The 26,096-nt window shown below is 46.6% G+C and overlaps 1 long non-coding RNA gene across 1 annotated transcript; it reads left to right on the top strand.

Moving 5' to 3' along the window:
* Window positions 1-424: 424 nt before the first annotated feature.
* Window positions 425-25,320, top strand: LOC144168954 (uncharacterized). The gene is made up of 5 exons (XR_013322311.1): window positions 425-581; window positions 4,916-5,093; window positions 11,716-11,855; window positions 13,713-13,833; window positions 23,929-25,320. It is a non-coding gene; the product is annotated as an uncharacterized LOC144168954 (long non-coding RNA).
* The last annotated feature ends 776 nt before the right edge of the window (window positions 25,321-26,096 follow it).

Raw genomic sequence — 26,096 nt, 5'->3', positions numbered from 1 at the left:
CGCTGTAATGATGTAATTCCAGCGGTCGAAGAACACCAAAAATGGGAAAGAGCGAAAAATCTTTTGCAAAGTCTCTGAGTTATCTGATAGACATACAGAAGTAATTTCTGGCTGGGGTACTTTGCGACCCCCTAATCTAACTACTGGATGTGTTGGTTGACTACGTTCTTCAACCATTTAAGATTTCGAAAAAAAAGTTAAAAAACTGTCACCGGGTTCTTGAAGGCGGAAAGCCAGTTTTTGCCTAGGAAAACGTTAAAAAACAGCGGAACACTATAAGGTAGCTCTCGCAACGTATTCTTCGCAAATATCCAAAATACATCCCCTATCATTATTTCCTTATCCTCCGTTCTTATTGACATGAAGTCTTTGTTGTAAGCCGACACACACAGTCCGGTGTCATATCTGCACCTCGGTCACGAGTCCTTAGTTCCCCTCGATATCTTACTGTTATCAGTAAGACGGCGAACGGTGCGTCTTTACCTTGCACGGAATTGGAGCACTCTTGCGAATGTCGTTGGCGAAGACGATGGGCCGCGTGCATCTGTGTTTCTTGGTATTCTTCGTTGAAGTCAGCACGAGTGAGTATTCCGGTGTTTAATTTTCTCACGGTCAATTCTTCTACAAAGCACATATGACCAAACTGGCGTCAAAATTTTTCTGCTGGCGCGCTTCGTTGTAAACATCGATATTTGTGTGTAGGAGAAGTAAAACACAAAATCGGTAAAGCTAGCCGTAATGCGGCGTGAATGAAAACGTTGATGTTAACCGGCAATGCATTTTTGATGTTGCTGTGACTGTTTCTACCACCTTTCGAACGACTTTGTTGTTCTCGCGATGCAGTTTAAAGTCACTCTCAGTCATACGATTCGTAGTTGCTTAAGCGTCCTTAAAACTGGTTTACGGCACCTTGTAAGCCCTTAGCGCCAATCACTAAAGCCTGCAGGGCGGATAAATATTGACAGAACACAAGCTCGGCGTTCGATTTGGAGTGCAAATTCAGCCTACCGTACTCGTCGTTGCCCAGGACAGATATATAGTTTAGGAATCCAAGGATACGCCGTTATCTATTGTACTGACGCAGCAAGTGCCGTTGGAGGAGCATTGTTCTGAAACAAATGGATACATCATGTAACACGAACTAAAGTTTCTCGGGTGTATTTTCAGATAGGAGTTACTAGGAATCATTTCTGGTCCGGAACTTTTTTTGTGAGCCTAGGTTCGACAGTGGTAGGGATTTCTCCACTGAGCCCTGGGCGAAGAGTTCTAGGGCCGCATTTCGAATGACGCCGAAAAATAAATTGTGGCAGTGTGTACGGTTTCGGTGCATGCCTTATCCGGAGGTGAAACAAATAATCAGTTATGTTCCGTAGCACTCGCACCCTAGGTGTTGAATGGTTGCGTTAAACAGGAATTTCATCATACTGCTTTTAGTTTCACATAACCATGAGTGTGAAACGTCACCCGGAAACCGGAAACCAAAATATCTTGTGTACTGTCTATTTAGTTTTGTGGTATTAAGAAACTGCAACTTACGAGAAACTTTAGGCACACTAGAATCACTTTTAACAAAAAAAAAACGTGCATTTGTTTCCAAATTCACATTTCTGTTTCCGTCTCACAACTACTCTTTAAGAAATATTACACGCACTTAATTAAATGGCTTAGTGTGCTTGTTTTGAGCACAGGCGGCTGTTTTTTGTTTCGCGCATAAGTAGTTAAACACAAACAACCACGCAAGTTTTTATTTTTCTAGCATCAACTGACGACAGCAACTTGTGTGGAATATATTAAGGGCACAAAACGCATTTTCGGCCAGGGAGAATACTACGTACATGACGAAATATTATAGCTGTGCTAACATCTTGGGGAAAACTGCGAGAAACCGTCAAACGCATCTTTAAACACAGCGTTAAACAGGCTTCCGGTGCCCCATGAGTACATAAAGATGATCATAGAGCCAAGTTACTTTTATTTTCCTCTACCGAAGCTGCCTTTTAAACTATGCTTTCAGAAACAACATGCAAAACTGAGAACATGCTTTACAACGTCCCGAAGTTATCCCACTTGACCATTTTCACTCCACTGCTAGTGTACACCGACGCCGGCCAGCAGGGTCATTTCTTGTCAATGTTCACGCTTTGTCACTGAGGGCATCATTTCTTTGCAGCTAAGCAGAAGTCGGGTCGCAGGTGTGATGGTACTGTTTTATTTCAACAAACAATACAATAACATACGCTCATCGGGCTTATGGGCTAGAGGAGGAGTTACATACTACAAATTTGCACTTATGACATGGCACCGGCAGTGGTTAAATGGGTGTTTTCGTTTTCGCTGTTGGAGGCTTTCGGCACACCCCTAGAAAATATATTTGCACAGAGTAAGCCAGCAGGACACAACCTGGGAGAACACTTGAATGTATTTTTGTTGCACAAATTCTTTTTTCTGTACAACCAAAACGCTAAACATTAACCAATAGCAAATCGCTTTTAGAATCACCTTAAGCTAATGGAGTTAAGCCCCTGAAAAACTGCAAGGTTGGACCCATCGGCTAAAAGCGCTCGTGGTTTTCCCTGCCACGTAGGAACTTTGTACATACACACGTCATAACAATAAAGATACAATTATTCAAGTGAAGAAAAGTTCGGCCTCCCTAACCTTATTTCATATAAAATACGGACGTTCCCCAATGGCAGTGCCTATTCAGTGGATCAGTGGATAATGATGATCATTAATACAGGATAATCTGCCGCGTTATTCTGTTGACCAGACGATGTAGTTATTATGGTGTAGTTAATTCTGATTCGTCTAAAGCAACCTAAACGATATTAATCTATTATTTACATAACTAATGGGTAGAATTGACTTAAGAGAACAGGTTACAGCAGCAAAAGAAAAAAAAAGACTACGTAACTGCTGGGAATCGAACCCTGAGCGCTAGAGCCAAACACCGAATACAGGTATCACTGAGCTACGGAAGCCAACAAGCGAAGCCCCTTTGCAGTAGCTCAAAACTAAACGTAACCCTGTGGTCTGCACCACAGAATGAAGCTGAACATTGTTTAGTGGTACGGTCTACAGAATAGGCAGTGCGTTCCCGAATCGATCAGGGATTGGCGTTATATAAAACTGTGCCAAATTCGTTGCCATATTCCCTTGCACTGTTAACCAAAAGCCGCGGCAGTATGAGTAGTGCAAATTTCGGTATACAGGATAGTGCTACCTGGTTTGGCTATCTTGCTCGTGCTATTAATAATTACTCCCCTCAAATGACGTCATTCTAGGCGGCTAAAAGTTGAGTACAAACGGCTTGAAAACCGTAATTAATGCGGCTCAGTAAGTGAGCACGCCAAAGATAGCGAACGCCACCATTAGCACCCTTACACAATAAAATGCTATCAATTGTGTTCACATGGTCTAATACAGTAATCGGTTAGCGTAAAAGTTCTTAAGGCTTCACGCTGTGAAGTCCTGTCTTGTGTAAAAGGTTTCGGAGGCCCCCTGCGACATCATCGCGGCTTCCCCGGCTGCCTGCTCCTGACGCTCAGTTCGCGATGCCACTGCAATCAGCATATCACCGGATGCCCTCTGCCACATTCAACAAGAAAATTCAAGTGGCGTGCGGCCTCACAGCTTCCGAGACAACCTGCACTTGCGATTTATTTCGCACAGAGGCTAGTGGTCTGCTGCTCGGCGGTTGTTCGGCGCCGCTTAAATTCACGGACGCCACCGTCGCTGTCGTCTTTCAACGTGCAGCTGGCGGTGACGAGTTTAAAATATCTCCCAGAAATTAGAAGACTGAGTCCTCCACACATACGATAATTAAATGGTCCAATGTCACGTCCTAAATCACTAACATGCCATGCACGTTTTCTGACCTCATCTTCAAACGAGAACACCTATAGCTCCTCGACCCGAAAAAAACGTTTAGTACCATTCAGTGGAAACAAAATGCACCGGGACTTTCAGTTTAACCTTGTCTTGTTTATGTCGCAGTCAATGTGCTAACCTCTGGAAGGTGTTGCTGCGTAAATATTCCGCCACGGAGTGAATTCGCGATCTTTACCACGGATTTGGTATCCGAACTTGAAGCTGTCAGGATAGTTGGATTGTCGGTAGCTAAACTTTGATTTTTTTTCTGACGTCAAAGTGTAATTCATAAATGATAAGGTCTTCAAAATTTAACGGAGCAAACAGCTGGTATCGGATGCCCTTGGTTTGCTCATTGGTAACAGCTTTCCGTACGTTCTCCAAAAAAAAAAAAACTATTTCAACATTTACTAGTGAACCTCTAAGAATTCGTGAGCATCTCGTCCCTCTTCCCCCAAAACTTGATCCTCATCCCGATGAGCACGCCTCACTCCGGCTTCCTGTTTTGCCGCCAGGCGCTGCCCTCACATGCCGTTCTACAGAACGTGCAAGCGGTGGCGGGAACCACGGGACCCATCTACACAATGCAGAGAGCAGAAGGTTGACTTTACATTACTCTGGCAACGTCGGCAGCTCTTGTACCCACGAAGCAGCTGTCTCCACGCGCTTTCTCAACTCTATCGTTCTGTGCTCTTCTGTCGCTGCCTCCGTTGGCGAATCGAAGTGGAGGGCAGCGAAACTTTGGCCGAAATGCCACACCCATTGCTCACGTCCCAAAAGTGTCCTATCAGAACTCCTGCATTGTAGCTTCCGGTGCACATTAACTGAAACACATCCGAGTATTGCCCTACAATTCAACAGAGAAAAAGTAACAAACCTGAATTTCTCGGATGAAGCACGACCAGAACAAAGGGAAGAAATTCGCTTTGTAATAAACGTATTGCTGACGCACGGCGCCAACGCCTGTGCATATGCTCCCGCATGCGTCTCTCTGTAAGGTATTTTGTTAGATTGAAATTGATGTTTCGGAATTTTTGCATTCAAGGTGGACATGGCGCACAACCTGTCGACAACGCTTCTGATGCTAAAAAATGTGACTACAAGAACATCGTCGCCTGCCTGGAAAAACAAGTTCGCTGGATACCGAAGAGATTTTCAGAGCGTCCTTTTAACACAACGAACGTGACAACCAGCGAGGAAAACTTTTTCAACGAGATATGCAGGTAAGGTGCAAAGTTGGGTGCAAGACTTGGCACTGTGATCTCCGTAGAATAGATTTTACAAATTATGTAGATCTATTAGCCCAGACATCTGGGGAAGTCTGAAAACAAATTCAGCGAGTAGGAAATAGTGATTTAAATATAATTGATGTTGTGCTAATGTCCTTGTGACTGGCACTCTTCGAAATCAGCACGGATAATTCTGACCTGATAATCTACGCACTTCCCCCGCTGCAGAACAGTCGTGCCCGATGTACTCAATGTACGATTGATTATAACGGTTAAAGCAAACGCATTCTATACTTGAAGTGGTTATCGTGTACCTAGCGAGTTCATAGCTATAGTACCTAGCACGGTTGTTCAGCCACCCTCTTAGATGATATGCAGTAGGTGGTTGTTCAACCACCCCCTCAGGTAATATTCTGGCTTTTACGATACGAAAAGAAAACGGAACTGTCCATGTTTAGCTCTTCTAAATCAACTCATAACGAGCAAGCAAAGACTTTACACAGTATTTCGTGAAAATTTGCCTTTGGTGAAAGGGACACTGAAGTGAATTTGTCAAGCTCCCGGGTTTGCTTGGACTGCGTAGACCGGCTCAAATTACCACACTTTTGATCGTTTATCCGGTTGATAAGTTGGTAATTATTGGTAATTATTTTATAAAGCGGGAAAGAAGAAAACCTAACATGCGCGGTCTGTGGCGGTCGCACCAACTAAAGGCTGTGACGTCGGGAGGAGGTGGCACCGTGATTAGACGATGTCCACAAGTTTCGGTTTCGGTTCTGTAAAACAACATGCTTGACATCCGAAGGCAGCGCTGGATGGGCATTCGCGATATCTCAGTAATCGTCGTACCGCGCTTCTGCCATGTTGTCGGCTATAATATCCCTAAGATAAGCCTCCCAGGACGGCTTGGCATCGTAAAAATCACTAGCCGAGGCCTACGCAGTGAATGAACGCCGCCTCCGCGTCACCGCAGAGGCTAAAATGCCATGCGCTTTTCCCGCATATTCGGAGCTTCCTTCACTCATGCCTGTATCGCAAAAAGCGTGTTCGAACTAGGCCAAGGGTGTGCTGATTCTGGCCTGTGCCCACTGGCCGCAAGCAGTCGGTGCGTGTGGCAACAGCACGACAACGAGAACTGGCAAGCGCGTCAGTGTAAGTCTGCGCGCGTTATGCGAACTCGCTCGTGGAGCAGTGAACGTAACGGCCCAAAAATGGTGAACTCAGGTTAGAAAACATCGGCTGAAAACGAAAAAAAATCACACACACACACAAAAAACGTAGCCTCCGGTATTCGAACTTGCGACTTGCACACACCTAGCGCTCCAGACCACTCGGCTACGGGCCAGCGCTGCCGGTGTGGGATATATAAGGTATATAATGTATAACCAGTTTACACTTTTATTTAGTTTTAGTATTTCAAGCAGCTTAGGTGACTATTTGTTGTACAGCGCTCGTGCAGTAAGCGTCCCCCAAATTTCCACAATATCTCACGTCTATCAATTGCATTTCTTAAACGGAAAAGCGATCGCAGATGTGTGGTCGTGCTGCTGACCGCTGTGGCTGTTCACCCAGCGCAAAAAAGTGCTTCCGGCTCTCTAGTTTTGCGCTCTACGGTAAAAGTTTCAGTTGATTTTATTTCCTTAGTACCTATACTGACTTCGCTGACTATTCTCCCGCCTTCAAATGGCATTAGATTTTCCTACTAGCGTAAAGTCAGCGAAGCGTCGCATGTGCACTTGTGCAGCGCTTGCGTGGAGTGACCCGGACTCGAAGCTTGATACAGTGTAGAAACTAACAAAGTAAAGAAAGGCACATTCTTTCATTCACAAACGTGTTGTGGCTTAGTTTCGACTGAGCCAGCGAACTGCGACGACCCGTCGGCGGCAGGCGGACTAAACGCTGGGCCGGCTGACTCGGTCGGAAGGTCGGCGAGCCAATTGCCAATTGCCAGCTCATCTCCTCCTGACGTCACACGAAAACGCCACAGAAAATTGGCTAGGGTGCAGAGAGGAGGACAGCATTTTCGAACTGATTTTTCTACTAAATAAATTCGCGCAAACGCGCTCAGAGTGGACGAAACATGTCCTATGGACTCCGTACTACAATTTGCGCTAGTAATCCCGCAATGTTTACAAATCATTTCCGTGTCCCTTTAAGATTTCACAGACTGCCATCTAGCTATTGCTACCGGATAATTGTATTCAGTCGTTCGCTTCCGCTGAAGCGCACACATAGAGCGTACAGCCGGAATCGATGACGAGACTGAGGGACCAAGTGGTGGCAAGGCAGCCGTCAAGCCCTCGCCTAGTCGCGTGGTTCTTTTGCGCTGAAGAGCACGCACAGTCAGCCAAGCGGGGCTGAGCGATTAAGCGCGGGCGAAGCAGCCACTTCTCTTCGCCTAATGATAAGGCCTCCAAGCGTGCGAAGCGATAAGAACGAGATTGCGCGCCGGCGGCTCAAGGTCACTTGGAAGGCGACGAATGACGTTTAAATATTAAGGGTAGTAGAACATTTCCTCTTAATTACAACGGTTAAAAATGTGTGGCAAGTTGCGCGCTCTCCCACCAGATGTCGCGCGAGCAGTGCGGGAGCTCGAAAATTGAATAGAATCGAGAAAAGTGACATCTTATTAACCTTTGGAGGAGCAAGAGGGGACAGAAAAAACCTAAAGGGTGAGAGGGGGCAGCAGGACACTATCGTCTTTCAACGACATTTGCAGCGAAGCAAGCAAATTCCTGAACAATGTTTGATGGTAAGGGCGACCACCCAATTTAAGGAGGATGAGTAGCACGTTTTCAGCCGCTGCGGTATTCCAAACTTATTACTATAACTTCTTGTATACAACGCTGTAGTTGTCAGTGGGAGAGTCCCGTGTATTGCACCGACGATTTTCTCGATGCTGTAAACTATTACGTGCACCAAATTCGGTGATAGGCTGAAGCGCATGCCCTAAGAATATTAAAAGCGCCGCACTAATAAGCGTTCGTCAACAGAGCAAACGCACAGGAAACGCGGAATCGTACACTATACCCAGAGTGCCTATTTAGCCTCCTTAACTGTTGCGCTGCCTGGCCAGCAGAGAAAGTTCAAAAACCCCTGCAATAGTATACGATGATTCCTTTAAAGGACCTAGTAAAACATGGCCGCGTATCTGCTCCCTTCGTTGTAAATGTGGACAAAAGACTATAGTCCACTGGCGCCCCTGCCAAGTAAATGCCTCCCTTGTCTTTCCCGCTCACCTCTCATGCTGTTCCTCTCCCGCCTCTTTCCTCGCAAAATAACACGCTGGAGGTTTGCTCAAGTCAATTTAAATTTACCGCGTACCACTGCTCCAGGTCGGGTGCCTTGATGCTAGCGCTGCCGCATGGCGGGGACGCGCGTGAATCGGGGCTTCCTACTACAACGTTAATAGAACCACGTTGCCCTACTCCACGAGCGTTCCAAGCGGAACGCAAAACCAATATAGTGGAGCCTTTCGTTACTGTTGCGGTTGGATTTCTTAAAATGCCGCCAGGAGCTATACAAGCGCAGGCAACAGCTGGCGATTAAGTAATTTATATAGTATTTCACTTCCTATCAGAAAAACCAAGCCTCCATAAATGTTTAATAAAGGAACACTGTAAATATCGCTTATGGAATGATTAACTGCATTATATTTGCGTAATATCTTGTTCTTGTTTAGCAATGTTGAAAAAAATTCACCTGCATTTCCCCGAAGGGGAGCATGGGGAAGTGCGAATGCACGGGTGATGCGAAGGAACTCTTCTTGGCCAATCGCCCTAAGTGGGTATGTGGTGCGGGCGGACGGACGGCGGTGGACGTGTGATTCAGGGTCGCTTAAGATAATACTGATTGTGGAATTAAAAGCTATTTAATTCCACACTAGCCTGGTCAAAGTTTCAATGACTTGTGGGCTTGGCGCCTCGTGATCCCGATGTATGCTATAGGATTCAACCAGGGCTTCAATCCCATCTCGGTGAGGTATATTTGTGTACAGAGAAGTTACATCTATAGTTACAAGGAAGGCGCATCAGGGATTTTTATGTTGTTAATTTCCGGTAGGAAGTGGTTAGTATCACGAAGATATGCCAAATGGGTAGCGAAGGAACTCTTCTTGGCCAATCGCCCTAAGTGGGTATGTGGTGGGGTCGCTTTCGCACTTAAAAACTCTTCTTGGCCAATCGCCCGAAGTGGGTATGTGGTGCGGATTGACGGACGGCGGTGGACGCGTGATTCAGGGTCGCTTAAGAAGTGCATTCGCACTTAAAATAGGAACATTACCACCGGACTTACACGTTTAGATTTGGCTGTGGGTATATAAAACTATTGCGCAGCCTCTGATTTTCTTTGGCCTGGTGGCTGAATCGAGTCAGACAGACAGACAGACAGACGGACGGACGGACGGACGGACGGACAGACAGACAGACAGACAGACAGACAGACAGACAGACAGACAGAGAGACCGACAGACAGACAGACAGACAGACAGACAGACAGACAGACAGACAGACAGACAGACAGACAGACAGACAGAGACAGACCAAAATTTCTGCGTTTAAGTACCCAATGAAAGACTACCGTCTGTAAAACAGCCTTTTAAAGAAAGAAGGTGGAGGAACCCACCGCAGTGGCTCAGTGGCTGTGGCCGTGTGTTGCTGAGCCCGAGGACACGGGTTCCATTCCCGGAAGCGGGGGCCGCCTTCCTGGAGGCGAAAAGTGAAAACGCCCGTGCCTTCGAGATTTCGGCGCACGTTAAAGATCCGCAGGTGGTCAAAATTAATCCGGAGCCCTCCACTACGGCACCCCTCATCGCCTGTGAAGCGTCGGCGCGTTAATCTCCACAATGAGCCAATCAAAAAGTTGGAAGATCCCACGCAAGCCGGGAATCGAAGTAACGCGAAGCATTTATCATGGCATATTTTGTGTTGAAATGAACTTGCGGCTGGCATTTTTTGTTAGTTTGCTTGGCGCAGTTGCTGGGTATTCACAACAATGAGCAGCGGCGAATGCTTCGAATCGCAATCTCCCTGAGAAAGCCCCACCAGCTTCAAGTGGGGATGACGGGATAAACGCCTAAACTGAGGTTTCCCCGGGCGCTGGTGAAATCCCCTGGTGCCAACCGCGGGTCGCTTTTTTGGCCGTGAAGCAGTAGTTGGCTGTTGCAATATCAACTCAGCTGGCATAGTTTCCTCTACCTTGTAGGATTGAAGTTTAGAGTCGTTTACCCCTACTCTAGGCATTCAAGCTTTCCTGCGTTCGCCATTGAGCTGGCCGAGCGGCGCAGCAAACCAAGCCTTGCCTTTGCCCAACTGTGTCGCCTACTGAGGCTTAACAAAGGGCATTTATCACAAAGCAAACCTTGAAACAAACACAAAAGAGCAAACAAAGCCACACAAGCAAACTATCAAACCCTCTACAATAAAACATATGCAACGTCCTGCGACAACTGTACCTTACAACATCAACAATGTCTCAGGACGAGGATCTATTAAATTGGGGGCATACGTAAGCCATGGGTGATAACGAGTGGAAATCGCAGCGTGGCCGTGAAAGAGTTGGTGCCCGCGTGCTGTGGTCACAATGTATTGCGACCGGACTAGGGCTGGTCGGATTCGAGAGCGCTGTCGTTGTGGGCGCTGTCGTAGCGAAAGACGGCGGTGCGATGCCGATGCCCGAGACGCTTTTGTTGTGCCGCTGGGGCCGCCAAGGAGTGGGTTGACTGGAGCCGACGGGACTTCGTCCTGCTCCCGCCCAGGCTTGTGTAGCAACGTCGGTGCCCTGGCTGCGTGCCCCCTGAGTTGACCGTCCCGGAACCCAGTCTTTTCATGCCGCACCTACCTGGACCAGTATCCTCCGTCCGCCTTCTATTTTGCGCTCCGAGATTAAATCCTTTCTTCCGTGCCAATGTGGAATTCCTTCATTGCTGCATGTCGCGATTCCTTTGCGGGGCGTTGCCCGATTGGTCTTGTTCTTGGCGCGATATTTAAATTTTCCGTCTTCTTTGTAGTCTTCATCCTGTCTGTTTTCTTGTGTGTACATCGAGGATTGTCTTGGACTCATAACACCCCTCACCCTCATGTAGTGCACAAACGTGACCACGGAGCCAGCTCGCACACTAACGCCGCCCGTAATGTTATCATGCATGCAACCCTAATTTATATCAATGATATGGCACCGTACGAGCTTCATGACTGGAAGCGAGCCACTATTGGAACTCGGTTACCCACCTGCGGACGATGAAACGCATTTGTAACGTGTTCGAGCAGACCCTTCATCACTAAGAAAATATTTGATTATACACTAACCAGTGGTCTATACAAGCTGGTGTGGTAACCTGGACTGACACTCCACATAACCGCTCTTGCGCGCCTGTCCCTTCACGAAACATGTCAAGTAATAAATGACCTTCGCGGAACAGTAAACTTCAAAATGATCTCCACCAATTCAGGTGTTTGGTGACCTTACGAAACTTGCACAATTCGCGTAACCTTTAACCACGACATCTCTTCGATCATTGCCTTCCTCCGTGTCCCTCTCCTTCCCAACCAGTGCATTCATGACCCCTCAGATAACGATGCTATTCTCTCTCTCTCTTTCTCTCTCTCTCCTTGTATAGGCGCAATACCAGTGAGTGCTGGCGGCACAGTAAAAGCGATGGTTGCCGTACGGAACAGCAATACACGCTGGATCGCTTCAAGAAAGCTAACGCAGCTGCACTCGAAGAGCTGTGCAAAAACAGGATGGAAGCCTTGAAAGGTAACCTCCACTCAACTTCATCTTTGTTAGTGATCGCTTCTCGGAGTAGTCATATCGTGAGAGGGCAAGCTTCGAACAAAGCTCATAGCAAATTAGGAAACTGCCTAGTCTCTTGAGGTAAATTTTTGTTTTGGCGGAAGGCAAATATGTTTGTCGCGTGGCTGCTTTCCGTTTGTTCAGTTAGGCTTTTTTCTAATTTGCAAACGGAATTGACTATGATGAATTTTCTGTTAGCCCTTCTGACAGATTTTATTGAGGCATGCAACGGTGTTTAGATGACCGCCCCCTCTTCATTAGGAGATTAACTTACGATCAGGCTACGGTGTCAGTATTGCACAGAGCCATCAATTTCGGATGGTGCACTTCAGAGGACGACATCAGACGAGGAAAGATGCCTTGTATTTAAAATAGGCAATTCATGGCTTGTGTATCCTATCGTGCTACAGCATTGTGCCAACTGTGACGGTAGAACGGTGTTACCTGGTGTATAAGTGACGCTTTGTTATACGTCCTACCCCCCCCCCCCCCATTAAACACAATTTGGATAAAGGATGCGAAACATAATAAAAATTGTCCACCAATGACCCATTATTCCTACAGCGGTTCTGTTTATTCTGTGCTTCTTTCGTTCGACCAATGATCTCTATTTACGCTATCATATCATTAGGTGGGTTCAGTTGGCCAATTATGTATTTTTATGGAAAGACAGGGCGTTACGGTGTTGGTGCTTCTTCACAATTTTTTAATTCGTGATTGGTGTTGTGTTTTCCATAGTTGTTTGTTTTTCGTTTTCCTTCGTCTCGTCAGGGCTGTGTATACAATGAATATTTGTGATTTCATTAGTTAACTTGTCTCCTTTTTACGCTGTTTTATTTTTTTCTGTGCAGTTACTTTGACCAATTACCTCTATGTTCTTATTGCGGTTACATGCATTAAGTTCACCGGCTATGCATTTTTGTGAAACTGCGGTGCGTTACAGGGTTGGTGCTTTTCCGTCATTTTTTATTTCGTGTTTCGATTTATGTCTTGACGTATAGTTCAGATAAGATGAACTAACAAGCAGTGTTAATGCGGGCGTATTGGTGCACACTTACCACCAAGCACACGAACTTACCCAGGGACACCACACAGTCCGGTCTCGCCTTTTTTTGTCCCGTCTTAACGCAGCCTACACTCTTTTTAAAACGTTTCCTGAAAGGCCCTAGGCGCAGTTTGACAACATCGTTCGAAAATCGTTTTTTTGTTTAATTTTGAGGGCTTTACGCCCGAAATCTACACCTGGGTGATGAGGCGTGCTATAGTGGAGGGCTCCGTTTTGACAACATCGTGCGAACAGTCTCAGCAGTCGTAGAAATATTGCCCCACTGGCTGCGAAGCATGTAAACAGTGTAAATTCACGAGCATGGACCTGCATAGTACGCTTTCCTTAGCTGGATTGGATTGGAAAAGACTTTAATGACAAAGATCCTGCAGTAGACGGGGGCCGATGTATGGCTCCGCCTCAACACGGCCTAACCTTGCATCTCCTTTCGCAGCCCTACTGAGCACTAGCTCCTTTTCGGAGCCCGTGCCTTTCAAGGCGGTGAAGATCTTGCTGCACACTCTGATAATCTTGTCTCTGGCCATCACAAGTTAGGCACGACTCACGATATGAATAATTTTTTACCGAGAACGGAGGCGTCCGAATTCTGTAGCAACGACCAATGAATGCGTTCCAGTGGTAAGAAGTAACCTGTCCTAATAGAATCATTAAAAGTGCTAAAGGCATCATTGTCTATTTTTATTAGGCAACTTGTACGTTAATGAGCATCGTCCTTGAACTGCATTTTTTTATCAAAGATGTTTATTTATTTACAGCGTTGTATTACGACTTTTTGTCTTGGGACGTCGAAAGCTTCAAGAAATGTTTCGCCTCTATGAACATCTCAGCAGTAGCAGAAGACATCTTCTCTGTCCAGCGCTCTGAACAGAGCTGCCGGTAAGGCGATAGATTGATCATGCCGTAATTTTTTGTGACTCACGTAGGCACGACTGCTAAAGCACTGAACTGGTGCGCCACAATGCAAACGACACTCCACTTAAAACGCACAATGTGCCAAAATATTGAGCCAGCTATCAGCGCTTGGTTTAAGCTGACGTCTTTTTTTGTAGTGATATAGCAGTTCACCGTTTACGTAAGCAACTATTACAATATCATTACGCCTGCACACGAAACAAACACTAGATGTTTACTGGTGCTTGCATATTTCCTGAAACATTTGTCTGTTCTTTATTTACACGAGCAACGCAAATCATCGAGTGCATTATAACATGCCGTGTAGGCAAGACACAGCAAGAATTCCAATAAGTGAGGATAAGGCCAGACCCCAAAACTGGCAGCAGTAACGTAAATGAAGCGGTCTTTCAGCATTCTGCAACACCAAAACCAACGCGGCTACCTGGTTTATTTACAGTTTAAAACAAAATGTTCTTGATATTTTGAAAGAGAACAAAATTTTTAATATAGTTCCTATTACACGAAGAGGTTGACCAGTATACGACCACAACCACCACTGACGTTTACTGGTAGGACGTGACCAACGATACCTTAGGAAAGTGAAACAGGGTAAAGTAGAGCGGTATAGACGGGACAAAAGAGAAGAGACTACACAGGACTAGCGCTGGACACCAACTCAGTTGATGTCCAGCGCTAGTTCTGCGTAGTTTCTTCTCTGTTGTCCCGTCTATACCACACAACTTAACCATGTTTTACAGTTCGAACCTACTAGCCCACATTTATGCACTCACAACTAATGTTAGGGAAGTATTGTTTTGTCTTCTCAAAACGGCTCTAAAAACTGAGTCCATAGCAGTGTATACCTCTTTGGTATCAATTAAGATAAACTTCCGGCCTGTATTTCAGTGCAAGTGCCCCGTGTTCTACATGCTGGAGTGCGTAAACGGAGTTCTAGTTCTAGGTTCCCGCGCGTTGAGCAAGAGCCATCCAACAATTTTTTTTTTATCTTCTTACTTTAACTTCATCATGGCATTCTATTCGTCACACCATCAACGACATGCCGCACTTAGAAAGATATTTCACACCAGTGCAAGAGTACGCAGTGGATTTAGCCCGAAGCAACCCAATCCGGTTTGAACCCGTACCATTTGAGCCAATTCCCGAAACGGCCTTCCCGTTCGGGGGTTCGTGTTTGAGCCCACTCCAAAAACGCTCTTCCCATTTCTGTCTTCATTTTCATGGACGTACTCGTATTTTCCCGTATTAAAATACTAAATAAATCATAATGATATATGATCAGTTAACATTTTTCAGGCTTCGATGAGGCTATATGAGCTATTTCTGGGAGCGTAAATAAATACGATTGGTCATTATTAATTATAATAATTATCATAATTATCACAATTTATAGTTTTCTACTTTGCGCTGTCGTGGATGTTTAACATCCCGTCCTTTTGTACTTGTATGAGTATATGTACCTACACAAAGCCTCATGTTTGTTTTTGGGCAGAGTGAATAAACTGGATTGATTGATTGATTGATAATTCATATTGTTATTGTTGTTTTTGATACGTACAAATTATCATCATCATCGCTTCAAAACTACCCCCCGCTTATTCAAGACAAGCCCGAAACGCTCTCCTGTTATTTTCTGCTGATAGTTTCCTGACAACAACTGCTTGCCTGGGGGCGGATTATTTCTGCTGACTCAGGTAAAGCTTTTTGAAGAAGGACGTGATTTCGCATTTCTCATTCGTATTGTTTCTGTACGGAATCAATGAAATGGAATGGATGACTTTATTATAGGAGGAGGCTAATAGGCCCTGTTGGGGGATATGGAAATACGGATAGGGGTTGATGGTTCATATAAAGTCTTCGCTGCACTGTGAGGGTTCACTTAGCACGGTATGCACATTGGAAGTTGTGTCGAGGACACTCTAATACGACCATGGTGGGGTTTGTAATAGGAGCCGTTCAGGAGCCACAGAGTGTATTGTGGGGGCCATCTAGAGAATGGGTGAACGATCCGCCATCATACTACTTTATAGCGACCTGTTTTGGAGCGAATTCTGTAATTTTCGGTAAAATTTGGGGGTTGTTTCTGACATGTTAGACATGTTCTTCCGAAGTCGTCGGGCGCACTTGCGTTGTAATGAACTGTTCGCGGTCACTTGAGTAAGCTGAACTAGCCCATATGAGGTAGAAAAGGTTCGATGCATTGTTGCTGCCGCAGTAGGGGCACCGAGGACTAGCAAAGTGCCTATTCGTTGTCCATTTGGAGATGATGTCCGGAGTGTAGGCCGAGTCAGCGTAGACTTTATTAGCAAAAATTTCTCCTGTTCTTGGCAGTGACTGCAGGGGAGCAAGAAAACCAAGGGGTGAGGCGTCGGCAAGCTGTTGCCGGCTGAGGTTCTTAATTGTACGGTATTTTTGCTGCCAGTCCAATTCGCATGCCTGTTGGGGCTCGGGTCTTTCTTGGTTGGACGCGGGAACCATGGGTGGATTGCATAAACACTCCCGGGTAGCAAATAAAAAAAAATATTTGCTCCTTCATTCCTGGCCCTGAGAAAAGAAACAGTTGTGCTGAAACAAAATCATGCTCTAGAAAGACTTTTTCCAGTACCGGTGCTTCTAGCGGCGACCACGGCACACTAATCCAGCGGGGTCGGAAAGATTTCGTTGTTTAATACTTCTGAACGGAGCATCCTGCATCGATGTGGGTTGAAATCTCGACAGCTGCATGTATTGTTTTTTTTTTATAATCAGGAAGCGTGCGCCCGAGTGTAAAAGCAACTATCCACGGCCCCAGTCAACGAAACTGCATACATTAATTTGCATATGATGCTTGTCTGTGCTGCAATTTCAAAGAAACGTTCTCAAGCAAGCAGCGGGTTCTGCAAGAAATATTTGAAGCATCACATGCATGGCTACCTGTGATATAATGAACTACATTTGCTTTTTCGCGTACTGCGTTCCCCCTACGCATTATCCGTGAAAGGTACACGCAAAGGTATTATTAACGCCTGGATGAAAAACGTGGCCGAACCCATTCCTCCAAAAGAAATTGTATCCACATCGTTTTAAGAACATTTGCATATAAGGTGACCCTTAGCTCCACATTGAAATGCATTGTGAAAACCATCGGCTTGTGCCATACTAGTTACCGCATTATTAAAATGCGTTTCCATTCGTCAGCTGGATTTCGTAACTAAACTTCGCGAGGTTTTTTTTTCCACGTAAAAAAACAGTACCTTTTTACGACCCCTAACAAATTGTTAACTGTATTTGTTAAAAGACTGTTGGCCCAACTTCCTTTTACCGGCACGGTACGAACGCTCCAAAATGGCGCTGCGCCAGCGCTAAGAGGTTCTATTTTGTTAATTTGCATCTTTTACATTTCCTTTGGCTGTTGCATGCAGAAATAACTGTCTATGCATTCATATATAAACTCGTTGAATACTTGGAAACTTCTATGCAACCGACGGGACTCGTTCCATACCGCTGCCGGAATGCGCATACGCGCAGCACGCCCAAGACCGCTTGACCAACGCGGAAGCAGACGGTAGGGTTCGGTTTCAGCTGCAATTCACCAACGCTGTACCGGGTCGCACGTAACGTAGCAACCTACATGTTGTTTTAAAAACAAGCTTTCTACCTCTACCAGCCAACGGTTCTTTCATGGCGTGCGGGACAATAAAATTCCAACGCGGTGGAGGCGGCGGCGGGGGCGGAGGGTTTCACTCACGAGGCACACTGTAGATGGCGCAGCGAATTCACCCAGCGCTCCCCGCGCCGAGGTGCTTTCCCGCCAGCAGGCACGTCGGCGGTACGGCTTTGTCGTCTGCTTTGGCGAGAGTTGTTTTGGGTCTGTTATGGCGCAGCTTCGCGTCCATTGCGCACTTCCTTCGCACGGCTTCATTGTTCGACAGCACCTCCGGGGTAACCGGGATCCGAAAGAATTAAGTGGTCATACAGGAAAGATACGTTCAAGATTGGCCTGAAGGGGGGAAAAACAAATTGTAGAGACCACATACAGAAATTTGGCCGCTAGAGAAATTCTACGTTTTGCGAACTGCTTGCCACGAATGGGACTCCGTTTTCTAAATTGTTGAATAATAATTCGGTTGTGTTTAAAGAGGTATTAAAAAAGGGAAAGGAGCAACTGGTCCTGATAAAAAGCGATTATAAAAGTTCCCTCAGCTTTCTCGCAATTCTCAAACTTGCTAACCTAACCAGTTTAAGTCGGTATAAATGGGAATCACTAGTAAGTAAGTAAGTAAGTATTGTTGAATAAGGCGGACTCAGCCTTGCATAGCTGCCGGCAATTGCTCCGCCTAATCGTCCCTGATACCATATCAAAACTCTCAAAGTCATCACACCTCACTTAGTCCTAAAATAACAGACACACAATGTCGCCACACCTCACTTAGTCCTGTAGACAGCAAGAATCCGAGTAGGAGATCCAGTGGTCCCTAGGAAAAATCCAGTGGTCCCTAGGAAAAATAATGTCCTCCGATGTAGCATGGGGCACTCCTAACTTCTGGAGATCACGAAAAACGTTCGTCCGCTCAGGGTTGGTTTTAGCTCACACATGCCGAATAGTTTCAGTGTCTACGCTTGTGTCGCGCGGTGGTGTAGCCGCGAGCTAGCACATCAGGATGGCTAGGTTCCGCTGTGTCACTTTTCGAAAGGCGCGCCTCCCCGTATTCTGCCTGCCGACCCACGGCCGGGTTACGGCGGCGGCGTTCACCGCTCTCTCCCGGCCGTGGTCGACGCTGCTGCACTCGGGACACCACCCCCGCGAATTCTAAGTAATGGCTGGCAGAAAATTTCGCTTCACCCTTTGTACAGCCACGTGTGTGAATTCAAGTGACGTCACATGGGCAATTGTTGTGGGCGTCGCTTAAAGCTTTGCTTTCCAACCACCTTCACAGCGTGGATTGGAGCCAATTTTTTTTTTGTTTTACTTAGATGTTTTCGCGTTACAGACGTCATCAGTGCGAACACTGAAACTTCGCTTTAAAAGCTCATTCTTTTGTTCTAACTTGATTGATTGATTGTGGGGTTTAACGCGCCGACGCAACGCAGGCGATGATGCGCGCCGTAGTGGAGGGCTCCGGATTAATTTTGACCACCTGGGGATCTTTAACGTGCACCGAAATCTCGTACACACGGGCGTTTTTGCTTTTCGCCTCCATCAGAAAAGCGGCCGCCGCGGCCGGGAATCGAACCCGCGACCTCGTGCTCAGCAGCACAACGCCTTAGCCACTGAGCCACCACGGCGGGTGTTGTTCTAGCTTCGATTTCCGAACTTTTTTTCTCAAACGTCACTTACAATTATATACACTGTCTTCATTGCAATGATTAATTTGTAATTTACCGCTGTGTAGCGGGCGCATTAGTCCTCCTTAAGCCATATTCCTGGCCAATCCCCCACGTCGGTACGTACGATAGGCATTTTCATGGTATTTGTTCTGCGTGTGGACAGCGCAACCAAGAGCGTAAGCAGCTCTACTGTTAAGGAAAGTGCGCCGTGTTGTGTCACGCCACCTCAACCCATGTGTAATGCTCTGCGGGAACATGGTCCAATGCCACCATCGCGACATTTTTTTTGCTAAATTGAAGGCCAACATCGGCTGTGTACAATCAGTCATGCAGTAATTATAAAAATCTTCTACGCAATCTCTGGATAAGGCAACCCTAGCTTCAACAAGTTCAAGTTAAGGTTTCACGAGCCGGAGTTATTCCTTGACAATAAAGTGGGCGCACCCTACTGGGTAAATACAAATCGTAAAAACACTACTCTATGGCTTCAACATGCGCCCACATCTCGTACACGCAGGAGGTATGGAGACGTCTTACCAAAATTGTGCGGCGGTACGTTCCTGGAGGGCATGCTTTAATTGTCGCTGATACGAATACGTTGAAGCAGCCTGCACCACTTTCTTCCTCTGGCGTTGTGTTTAAGACCTTAAGAGGCTATCAATTACATATGATGGCAACAGTAACTTGTCTAAAATGATTGTAATGATGGGGCAAATAAAAAAAACTTTGTTCTGGAACACTGTTACCTTGTTTTAGTCCCAGAAAACGGCCACTCGTGGGGTAACGTGGTGTCACGTGGTCGCGTGTGAGCCACGAAAAAACTAAGCTTTTTATTGTGCCATCAGAACGCACAGATGACCACCACGACCCGTCCAGCGCAAGAAATGAGAATAAAAGTGTACGAGCAATTTCTCAAACCAGCCACACATGCGTCCAGCTGTGCAAGATAATCCCAGAAGCTTAAAGGAGCCATGAAGACAAAATACAAGTTGGGTTTATTAGAAAGACTGCTTAGTCCCGATAACAATGATACCAATATCATCGCAATCTTCGAACAAATAGCGCAGATATTAAAGAGAACGTGTGAAGCAGTCGCGACCCCCTAGCCGATTTCCCGCAACTTTTCTATGACATCACGGAATTTTGTTTGTGCGATTGGCGCCCGCCTAACTAACCTGTCGCGACGACACATGACTGGGCGTCTGTAATGGGGCCTCTAGTTCCATTTGACCACATCACTTGAATGCTAACGTGCTGTTAACGCACTGAAAATTATGTTTTATTGCTGGCCCATATGACGTCACTCTTGCTCATAACACGTCACTGTGGCGCAAAATTTGAAAGCTTTGAAATACTTCTGGGGTTTTTTCCGTTAAAGAAATATCTTTTGTGGCTGTAATGGAGATGAGTGAGATGCTGAATCCTAGTTCTTTTAAATTAAACGAAGTTGTATTTTTTCTTCATGGCTCCTTTAAGAAGCGTAGGTAACATCCAGATAATGAAAAGGACAACAATTCTGGCTATGATTCTGCCAAACTCTAATACGATGACTGGAAAGCCTCCGTGTGCTTCGGTGGCGTTTGAGTAGGTGTTTACCTACGTCTTCGCACTTATCCGCGTGGGAATGAGGTGCACACGCTTTCCTTAAAGGGGCACCGACACCAAAATTTTGCATGTTTTCTCTTGTTGCGATAAGAAGTTAATTACCTATTTATAACTTGTGGAAACCTCGTTTGCTGCAGCGCCTGACGGCTGTTTAAGTAGAGATGTTTTTAATGCTCCCGTCACCGTTTCGGCTTGAACCGGTGCTGCGAAAGGTTGGAGTTCGAATAAATAAATCTGTCCACGTGACTGTTGGGCGGATATCAGACAGCAGAGCTGCCGTAGCACTGTCGCTTCGCGGGAGTTTCTGCTAGTGCTGCTACGTACTGATCTCGTCAACCGCTTAAAGGCCAACTGCACTGAAAATTTCGACCTCTTGAAAACACTATTTCCGTATAGCATGCTTAAAAATAAAACAAGATGCCAAATACAACAGCTGATATGCGCGCGTGGACGCCGCAAGTGATCAGCAGAAATCGGCGATTTTAAAACCGAAATCGCGCAGAGCGCTGCAGTTAACATGACGTTGGAGCCGCCCAGCCAGCGGCCGGGCGGTCAGCGCCTCGGGAGGAAGCCTGCGCGCATTCTCTACGCGCGCACGGGGCAGCAAATGGTGGAAGCGTGCGCAGCAGAGCTCGACCAGTTCTCCAACTGCGTGGCTGCCCAGAGGAAGAGGCCCCGGCCGGCCTGAGCGTCACAGGCGCTGAACCTGCTGGCGTCGATCCGTCGGCAGGTGCAGCGTGGTCTGCGGCGGAGCTTTTTTAAACGTGTCTGACTGAGTAACGAGCCGTTTCACGGGGCTACCACTCGTGCCCAAGCTGATCTGGAGGTGCTTAGTACACATTAAAAATAAATTTAGTCGAGGTGACATTCCAGTGCAGTTGGCCTGTAATTAAAAAAATTGCTTCCAATCCACGCTGTGAAGGTGGCTGGAAACTAAAGCTTTAAACGACGCCAACAACAATTACCCATGCAACGTCACTTGATTTCGCATACCGAGCTCTACAAAGAATGACACAAGAGATTCTGTCAGCCGTTACTTGGAATTCGCGGGGGCGGTGTCCCGAATGAAGCAGCAGCGTCGGCAACGGCCGGGCTAGAACGATGGACGACGTAGCCCGGCCGTGCGTCGGCAGGAAGAAAACGGAGAGGAGCGTCTTTTGTAGGGTACGTGAGACATCGGAACCTAGCCATGCTGATATGCTAGCTCGGGGCTACACCACCGCGCGACACAAGGGCAGACACCGAAACCATTAGGCATGTGAGCTCAGTAATTCCCTGGTTAGTCTAGTAAGTTTTAGAATTGCGAGAAAGACGAGTGAACTTTTATAATAGCTATTTATCAGGATCAGTTGCTGCTGCTCCCGCCTGTTGTAACACCTCTTCAAACACAACCGAATAGGTATTCATCAATTTAGAAAACCGAGTCCCATTCGTGGTAAGCAGTGCGCAAAAGGTAGCGTTTCTCTAGCGGCCAGATTCCTGTATGTGGTCTCTACATTTTGTTTACCCCCTCCCCTTGAAACCAATCCTGAACGTATCTGTGCCGTACGACCCCGTAATTGCGTCGGATCCGAGTTACCCAAGAGGTGCTGTCGAACAAGTAATCAAGCCGAGCGAAGGAAGCGCTCAATGAACGCGAAGCTGCGCCAAAACAGGCCCAAAACAACCGTCGCTAAAGCAGACGACAACGCCGTACCGCCGACGCCCCCACCGGCGAACAGGCATTTCCGCGCGGGTAACGTTGGGTAAATTTGCCGCGCCATTTACAGTGTGCTCCATGAGTGAAACCCTCCGCCCAACCGCCCAACCGTCCCCCCCCCCCCCCCTGCCACCTTGTGCACGTTGGGAGTTTGTCCCGCACGCCGCGAAAGAACCGTCGGCTGGTAGAGGTAGGAAGCTTTGCTATGAGAGCGACCGTGGACGCGATGCAGGCGCTGCGAGTGCAAATTGTTTCCGCGGCTAGAGAGTGGCGCTAGACGCTGGAGGCAGTGGGTGAGAAAACGCGCGCTGGGAGTAGCCAGCCGGTGTGATTAAGGTCCGCCTACAGATGTTAGGCTTAATACTGCGGCGGATATTCGATTTCCGCTCTTGTAAGCGGTGCAGATGACGATTTTATGCAATTTGCAATCACATCTTTACCTCCTTCGTAGTATGACCACTTTGTTTTTGACATGAGTCCCCTTTAGTGGAGCGGTTAGAAGCTATCACTCAAGGTAGCTGCGCCTACCAGCGCCACTTCGCGGTTTTGCTGCCGCCCGCACAGCGAGGTTGCTGGTGGTATACACGGCTCTCTCAGTGCACCTGTCATGTGCCCGGCGTGTTTTCGCGCCCAGTGTAATAAAAAGCAATAAAAATAGAGTGCCTGGAGTAAAACTTAGGTCGCAACGAGCTGCCTGATGAGCCAAAGAAATTACGGCTCGCCCGCCGAGAGAGCTCGGATCGTTTGTAGCTCGAGAACAGAAGCGCCAACCTCCGCTGGGAGCGGCGAGCCGGAAAGAAACGCCGGCAGTGCGGAAGTGGCCAACATAAACGCGTAACGTGTTTGGATGCTTTTTATTTACTCTATGGACTCGTCTGACCACTATGTTCAACTCCGGGCAGTCCAGCGGCTCGAGGCTGCTCTTGCAGGGCAGAAGCGTAGGGAGGCGCCGACGGGAGGTCTGAGGGATCACACCCGACGACCCTCCGCGCGTCGACCTCGTAGACGCCCGCAAGGCGTTGTCTCGGGGACGACTTAGGAAACGTCAAGGAGGGGGCAGGCCCTGAGTGGCTCCCGCCCACCTCCCCCCGCAGGACAATTCAATAAAGTCTTTCTCTCTCTCTCTCTCTCCGCTGCCTGCTCGGTTGTGTTACGCAATCTTTGAAATTTATTTTAAGTATGTCCTAGGCTGTATTTGCCGCTGATATTTTGCAGATAATGCATGTGTGTTGACACCAATCTATATCACGAGTTATCTCGCTTTCAAAATTTTGTGTCAGTGCTTCTTTGAGATACGCTGGTGGATATTCAATTTTTTTTTTAGTTTCCACTAATCCCTGTAGCATAAACACCGTTGCTACTATTAAAGCCTTGAAATAAAAAAAAGGCCATTCTCTGCCAGTTTAACTTGATTTTGCTTAGTCTACATCTCATTTCATTTTTTTCAGGACGCTGCTACATAAAGCTAAAGAGTGTACGCGAAACAGTTACAAGAAACCGACGCACGCAACAAATTCTACGAAAGCAGCCGAGCAGATTCTGATACGTTTTCTCAGTCAAATGCGCTGCCAAGAACTTAAGTCACCTGTATTAAACGCAAGTGACACGCTAAGGAGTACCGCAGCTGCCATGACCATCAACACAGGCGGTGCTCTTCTAGTTCCGGGCACAGAGATTCATGGTGACAGCACCACCAGTCAAGGCGAAGGTACGAGCCCAATCTCGGCGGAAAATGTCCTATCACGAAGCCCAGTGACCCCGTCAAAGGAACAGTGGGAACTCCTTACAGCAACGACTCCTCAGCATGTTCCCATACAGAGCAAAGAAAACGCAATTACCAACGACGGGTTGAATAACCGGATGGTCAGGGAAGCAACTCGAGAGACAGATCGGGAACTGCGTACAGCTACTCCTCAATATGTTCCCGCAGAGAACACCGAAAAAGCAATGACTGACGACGGATTGGACGACCAGACGGCAAGAGAAGCAAGCACCAAGTCATCGCCTGCAACAGACGTTAACTCGTTACATTTGACCACGCCAACTCTCTTAAACAAACGCACTCAAGGATCGCTCGATTCTAAACATGCCTTCCTGCAAGTGTCAACGGAAATTGCATTACAACTAAAACATCAACCTCGAACTTCAACAAGCAAAAATGGACCGGCGATTCACGTACGTCCTACTACCTCTGTACTCATGCTAGCGGCCATGACTGCTGCAGCAAATGTCATATTGTAGTTTCGGATGAACGGCTATGACATAAAACGTCTCTTGGCTGACAGTTCTAAAAATGGCGCAAGAACACATACATATTAGAAATAATGACATGAAAAGTAGACAAAAACTGCGAAAAGGTAGGAAACAGGAACGACTACTACTTTGAGTGGACAGCCAATTATTTAGGCGTGAAAGCTTCCCGCAGCTGTATATTCATATCTGCACTACTCACTAGCTTCTGCATAGAGATATCGGCTAGAACATAGTTTTAACCTGCTCAAATCACCGTGGTAACGAACATCTGACGCACAAACTAATACCCCGAGAAGCTGGAATGTGGTGGCTGGCAACTGCAGGCTCGTGCTTAAAATAAGGCAGCTACTTTTAATATGCCGCAATTCTTCGAGCATTTCAGGTACTTCGAAATTTTTGTAGCATATATAGAATTGCTCGTACTTTTCGTAAACTACATCTTTTGTATATGCACCAGTCTTGTGTTTGTGCAAAGTGAAGTGTTCAGGATTAAGACAACAGTGGATGGTGCTCCACCGCGGTTGTTTCTTATACCACTGTACATTCGTAAGGTGAATAAAACGTGTTCTACCTGTTGTAGCTCTTCAGGTTTTCTACACGTCTCAATTAGAGGACATGACTGCAATAATGGCATCCGAAAATGTATCTTGGTTGCTGTAATACAAGTTGGCAAATCGGCAATTTTGTTCCATTCTTAAATGTCCGATATTTGTCGCCAGTACCAGTTCTAGCAGCATATATTTTTTTGTTTCAAGGGTGCTCCGGCCAAAGAGCACTAAAACGGTGTTTGCTGTAACTCGCAAGTTGTGTTTGTGCCTAAAATGTAGGTGGCATGCACGTAATGCCCCTAAAGTGTTTCTCATGTAAAACATTCCCTCAGATACATACGCACTTATGCCACGTATTTATGCGGGAAGGACATTGGCTAACGCATTGGAAACCACTGATCTCTTGTTCGGCAGGTGTGGGCCATCGCTCGCTACCAATACAACGCCATGTGGTACCTAAAAATAGAACTTCTCCGCAAACGCCATTACCATAGCGACTGAAATAGAGGTAAAGAAAGAAAGTCACAATGCACGCACAGTGCAACAGACGCCGGCTTTCTTACTGGCTTGCTTCCCCTTGTAGTAAATGTCACCGAAAAATATCCCTTGTACTGTGGCTCGTCATTACACACCCGTACTTATTATTAGGCAGTATTTGAAAAATGAATAGCAGCAAAAAGTTCGTCGCGCAATGTTTATCATTAACTTTAGCCAAAAGTACGTTGTTGCCCTACCGTCAACGTTTTGACTTTATCTAAATGTGGCAAAATACCAATAATTAAAAACAGAATCCCTTACAGCGAAATGGTTGGCCG

The sequence above is a fragment of the Haemaphysalis longicornis genome, unplaced genomic scaffold, assembly GCF_048455015.1.
Source record: "Haemaphysalis longicornis isolate Haplotype H1 unplaced genomic scaffold, Haemaphysalis longicornis Haplotype H1 scaffold_2, whole genome shotgun sequence".
NCBI lineage: Eukaryota > Metazoa > Arthropoda > Arachnida > Ixodida > Ixodidae > Haemaphysalis > Haemaphysalis longicornis.
Note: the sequence above shows the minus strand (reverse complement) of the source record. Positions and strands in the feature narration are given on the sequence as shown.